We start from the raw sequence: 6667 nt of genomic DNA on the forward strand, positions 1-6667 counted from the left end.
CACACAGGGGGAGACACACACACACACACACACAAGCGGAGACACACACAAGGGGAGGCACACACACAGGGACACACACACACACACAGGGGGACACACTCACACCACACACACACACAGGGGGATATACTCTCACACACACACACAGGGGGAGACACACACACACAGGGGAAGAAACATACACACACACACACACACACACACAGGGGGAGACACACACACACAGGGGAAGAAACATACACACAGGGGGAGACACACACACAGGGGAGACACACACACCACACACAGGGGGACACGCACACTCACATGGGGGCACACACACTCACACAGGGGGACACACAATCACACGGGGGGACACACAATCACATGGGGGGACACACACACTCACACGGGGACACACACACACAGGGACACACACACACCACACAGGGGGACACACTCACACAGAGACACTCACACAGGGAGACACTCTCTCACACACACACACACACACAGGGGGAAGACTCTCTCACACGCACACAGGGGGAGACACACACACACACACACAAGCGGAGACACACACAAGGGGAGGCACACACACAGGGACACACACACACACAGGGGGACACACTCACACCACACACACACACAGGGGGATATACTCTCACACACACACACAGGGGGATACACTCACACACACAGGGGGATACACTCTCACACACACAGGGGGATACACTCACACACACACACACACACACACACAGGGGGATACACACTCACACACACGCGCAACACACAGGGGGACACGCACACTCACTCACACAGGGGGACACACACAGGGGGGCACACACACAGGGGGGCACACACACACACACACACACTTACAGGGACACTAGACACACACAGGGGGACACTAGACACACACAGGGGGGAATTCACACGGGGACACTCACACAGGGGGACACTCACACAAACACAGGGACACACACACACACACACACACACACATGGGGACACAAACACAGGGGGACACACACACACAGGGGGGACACACACACACACAGGGGGACACACTCGCACACACACACACACAGGGACACACACACAGGGGAAGACACACACAGAGGGGGGACACACACACACACAGGGGACACACACACACAGGGGGACACACTCGCACACACACACACAGGGGGATACACTCTCACACACACACAGGGGGATACACTCTCACACACACAGGGGGATGCACTCACACACACACACACAGGGGGATACACACTCACACACACGCGCACACACACAGGGGGACACGCACACTCACTCACACAGGGACACACACACAGGGGGGCACACACACAGGAACACACACACACACACTTACAGGGACACTAGACACACACAGGGGGACACTAGACACACACAGGGGGACATTCACACAGGGGGACACTCACAAAGGGGGACACTCACAAAGGGGGACACTCACACACACACACATGGGGACACACACACACAGGGGGACACACACACAGGGGGACACACACACACACAGGGGGACACACAGGGGAAGACACACACAGTGGGAGACACACACACACAGGGACACACACACACACACGCACACAGGGGGAGACACATACACAAATACACATAAAATATTGAAAGAAAATTATATTTTCTGCTTTTTGTTATAAGAAAAATCCAATAAACTCAATTTTATTCATACTTTTAGGTCAAGATTTATTCAGCCACATGTCTTTGGTAATGTTAATAAGCGTATATTTATTGGTTTGCGCAAATGTTATAGCGTCTGAAAACAATGGTACATTTTCTGGAATTTACGCATCTTTTAGTTTATGACTGCCTATCTCATTTCTTGAGGTGCTAATATGGCATAGTTGACTTCTTTTTTTTCCCTTGTTTCCCAAGGTGACCATCTTGGTGTTTGTCAAGAGGGTTGAGGGTGCCAAAAGTGAGTGCCTATGGCAAGATCACCCTGAAAGCATCTGATACTAAGCAGGGACGGGCCTGGTTAGTACCTAGATGGGAGACCGCCTGGGAATACCCTCTTGAGAAATGCCAAGATTTTGTGGTACCTTGGGGAACCACAAAAAAAGGCGGTCTCCCATCCAGGTACTAAGCAGGCCCATCTCTGCTTAGCCTTCAAGACCAGATGAGATTGGGTGCTTTCAGAGTGGAGTGGCCATAGGCAATCTCTTCTGGCACCCAAAACCCTCTTGAGAAATGCCAAGAAGGTCATCTTGGGAAACCAGAAATAAAAAACAGGTCAACTCCAAAAAAAAAAAAAACCTACAGCACCTGGTATTCCCAGACGGTCTCCCATGCAGGTACCAACCAGGCCCGACTCTGCTTAGCCTCCAAGATCAGGTGCTTTCAGGGTGATGTGGCTGTAGGCAATCTCTTTGGGCACACTCCACCCTCTTGACAAACGCCAAGATGGTCATCTTGGGAAACAAGGCAAAAAAAACAAGTTAACGGCAAAAAAAAAAAAAAGATGCCTACAGCACATGCTATTCTCAGGCGGTCTCCCATCCAGGTACTGACCAGGGCTGACCCTGTTTAGCCTCCGAGATCAGACGAGGTTAGGGCTTTAAGGGTGATGTGGCCTCAGGCAATCTCTTTGGGCACCGTCAACCCTCTTGACAAATGCCAAGATGGTCACCTTGGGAAACAAGGGAAAAAAACAAGTCGACGCAAAAAAAAAAAAAAGGAGACTGCAGCTCCTGGTATTCCCAGGCGGTCTCCCCTCCAGATGATAATCAGGCCCAACCCTGCTTAGCCTCCGAGATAAGACGAGATTTTGAGCTTTCAGGGTGATGAGGCCATAGACAATCTCTTTGGGCACCCTAAACCTCCTTCACAAATGCCAAGATAGTCACCATGGAAAACAAGGAAAAATAAGTCAACGCCAAAAAAAATAAAAATAAAAGAAGCCTATGCTACCTGGTATTCCCAGGCAGTCTCCCATCCAGGTACTAACCAGGTCTGAGCCTGCTTAGCCTCCAAGATTAGACAAGATTGGTCGCTTTCAAGGTGATGTGGCCATAGGAAATCTCTTTGGGTGCCCTCAACCATCTTGACAAACGCCAAGATAATAAACATGGGAAACAAGGGAAAAAAATAAGTCAACACCCCCCCCCTGCAAAAAAAAAAAAGGAAGCCTACAGCACCTTGTATTCCCAGGCGGTCTCCCATCCAGGTACTAACCAGGCCATACCCTGCCCATAGGCAATCTCTTTGGGCACCCTCATCCCTCGTGACAAATGCAAAGATGGTCACTAGGCCCGACGCTGCTTAGCCTCCGAGATCAGACGAGATCGGGCGCTTTCACAGTGATATGGCTGTAGGCAATCTCTTTGGGTATCCCCAACCCTCTTTGACAAACACCAAGATGGTCACCTTGAGAAACAAGGGAAAAAAACAAGTCAAACAAACGGCAAAAAAATAAAAAATTACGGCACCTTGTATTCCCAGGCGGTCTTCCACTCAGGTACTAACCAGGCCCAACCCTGCTTAGCGTCTGAGATCAAACGAGATCGGGTGTGTTCAGGGTGTTGTGGCCATAAGCAATACCTTTGGGCATCCTCAACCCTCTTGACAAGCACCAAGATGGTCACCTAGGGAAAGTAGGGAAAAAAACAAGTAAACGCCAAAAAAAAAAAGAAGCAAATGGGACTGGTTATTGCCAGGAGGTCTCACATTTGTTACTAACCAGGGCAGATGCTGCTCAGCCTCCGAGATCAGACAAGATCAGGCACTTTCAGGGTGATGTGGCCATATTAAATCTCTTTCGGCACCCTCAACCCTCTTGAGAAACCCCAAGATGGTCACCTTGGGAAACAAGGGAAAAAAAACAAGTCAACAACAAAAAAAAAAGAAACCTACAGCACTTGGTATTCCTAGGGGGTCTCCCATTCAGGTTCTAACCAAGCCCGACCCTGCTAAGCCTCCGAGATCGGGCGCTTTCAGGGTCATGTGCCCATAGGCAATCTCTTTCGGCACCCTAAACCCTCTTGACAAATGCCAAGATGGTCACCTTGGGAAACAAGGGGAAAAAAACAAGTCAACAACAAAAAAAAAAAGAAACCTACAGCACTTGGTATTCTTAGGGGGTCTCCCATCCAGGTTCTAACAACACCCAACCCTGCTAAGCATCCGAAATCAGATGAGATCAGTTGCTTTCAGGGAGATGTGGCTGTAGGCAATTGCTTTGGGCACCCTGAACCCTCTTGAAAAAAAAAACAAAAAAAGAAAAAAAAGAGAAGCCTATGGCACCTGGTATTCCCAGGCAGTCTCTCATCCAGGTACTAACCAGGCCTGACCCTGCTTAGCCTCCGAGATTAGATATGATTGGTCCCTTTCAGGGTGATGTGGCCATAGGAAATTTCTTTGGACGCCCTCAACCATCTTGACAAATGCCAAGATAGTCACCTTGGGAAACCAGGGAAAAAAAACAAGTAAATGCAAAAAAAAAGAAGCCCAGGGGCCTGGTATTCCCAGGCGGTCTGCCATCCAGGTATTAACCAGGCTCAGCCCCTGCTTAGCCTCCGAGGTGAGACAAAATGGGGCTCTTTCAAGGTGATGTGGCCGTAGCCAATCTTTTTGGACACCCTTAACCCCCTTGACAAACACCAAGATTCACCTTGGGAAACAAGGGAAAAAACAAGTCAACGCCCCAAAAAAAAAAAAGGAAACCTACAAAACCTTGTATTCCCAGGTGGTCTTCCATCCAGGTAGATCAGATGAGATTGGGCACTTTCATGGTGATATGGCCGTAGGCAATCTCGTGGGCATCCTCAACCCTCTTTGACAAACGCCAAGATGGTCACCTATCATCCAGATACTAACGAGGCCCAACCCTCCTTTGCCTCCAAGATCAGGATCTTTCAGGGTGATGTAGCCATAGGCTATCTCTTTGGGCACCCTCAACCTCTTGACAAATGCCAAGATGGTCACCTTGGGAAACAAGGAAAAAAAAAAAAAAGAAGCCTATGGCACCTGGTATTCCCAGGCGGTCTGCCATCCAGGTACTAAGAAGGCCTGAATCTGCTTAGCCTCTGAGATCAGACGCTTTCAGAGTGATGAGTCCATAGACAATCTCTTTGGGCACCCTCAACCCTCTTGACAAACGCCAAGATTGCCACCATGGAAAACAAAGTAAAAACACGTCAACGGCAAAAAAAAAAAAAAAAAGACGCCTAGAGCACCTGGTATTCCCAGGCGGTCTCCCATCCAAGTACTAACCAGGACCGCCACTGCTTAGTCTCCGAGATCAGATGACATGGTGCGCTTTCAGGGTGATGTGGCCATAGGCAATCTCTTTGGGCACCTTCAACCCTCTTTTTTTTATTTATTTTTTATTTTGTTAGTTTAGTTTTTATTAGAAATATTTTCAGAACATAACAGAAGTATACATTTCCATACATATTTGTTACAAGGGGTCGTTATAGGTGTATAAAATTCCAGAATGTCGTGATAGTATCAACAATCAGCAGTAAATCTTGAGACCGTATACATATATCACACATGGAACATTTGGATCAATAGTCAACAGCATTGATTCAAAAACTTTACAGGTGATTAATGTAGTACTTAACAGTTGCAGACTTTCCTTTACACGTAAAAGGATATATACGCCTCTAAGTTAGGAAAGCAGATATATAGAAAAGGTGAAAGAAAAAGAAGACCATAGAAAAAAAAAAAAAAGAAAAAGAGAACTGAGAAAAACCAAGACCAGGATTTAAGTGGTCTGGCAACAAATCCTCTAACAAAATATAATCTGAAGAGTATTATATTACCAATTTGGACCTCCAGTATGGGCCTATAGGTATGTATCCGCTATGGTACAGCATAAATAACTTCCTGCCTTATCTCTTGAAAGTAATGGACTCACCCTTTTGGGCAAACTTCAGTATTTACCAGTATAATCTCAGGACTACTGTGGAAATTTTTCCAGCCAGCATTTCCACCTACCATCAATCTGTCTCTTGGAACCTGATTTTACAGCCCATAAGGCTTCCCATTTGTAGTGTGTTTGTATGATAGGATATATGTCCGAAATGTTTTTGGGAACATCACTTTTCCACTTCCTAGTAATAAGTAATCTAGCCGCAATTAGTATATGTGTAACCACCGTGCGAAAATCTGGCGGAAATACCTCAATTCCCAGGTTCAATAGAGCAAAGCTGTTCTTTGGATATGTAATCAACCCGGTAATAGAGGAAATTAATCGAAACACAGCATTCCAAAAACGAGTTATATGTTTACAGGTCCACATGATGTGCATAATGTTACCCACCTCTCCACATCCCCTCCAGCATAAAGAGGAATGACCTGGAAAAAACTTATGAAGACGGTATGGAGTCAAGTACCATCTCAACGTGATTTTCTGAGTCAATTCCCAGTGATTCACACACTTTGATGATTTATACACAGTGTTTAGGGCTTTTTGCCATTGTTGAGATGTGAACGTGGTCTGCATTTCTGTCTCCCATTTCTGAAATGGTACTGATTTAATAAAGGTGATTTTGCGTTGAAAAAGCGTGTAAAAAATGGAGATCCCTTTTGGGGTAGCAGCAGAGACTGTGAAACATTTCCACGCAGCTTCTTGAATATATAAATGATGAACCTCTAACGGTTTTAAGAGATGGGAGATCTGATCATATGT

General features: G+C 46.9%; 2 pseudogenes; both read right to left on the reverse strand.

The window, feature by feature from the left end:
• Window positions 1-2286: 2286 nt before the first annotated feature.
• LOC143959034 (5S ribosomal RNA) lies at window positions 2287-2395 on the reverse strand (annotated as a pseudogene).
• Window positions 2396-3449: 1054 nt separating this feature from the next.
• LOC143959083 (5S ribosomal RNA) lies at window positions 3450-3568 on the reverse strand (annotated as a pseudogene).
• Between the last annotated feature and the right edge of the window lie 3099 nt (window positions 3569-6667).

The sequence above is a fragment of the Lithobates pipiens genome, unplaced genomic scaffold, assembly GCF_037356315.1.
Source record: "Lithobates pipiens isolate NorthernLeopardFrog02 unplaced genomic scaffold, aLitPip1_a1.2 Scaffold_66, whole genome shotgun sequence".
In the NCBI taxonomy this organism is placed as follows: Eukaryota; Metazoa; Chordata; class Amphibia; order Anura; family Ranidae; genus Lithobates; species Lithobates pipiens.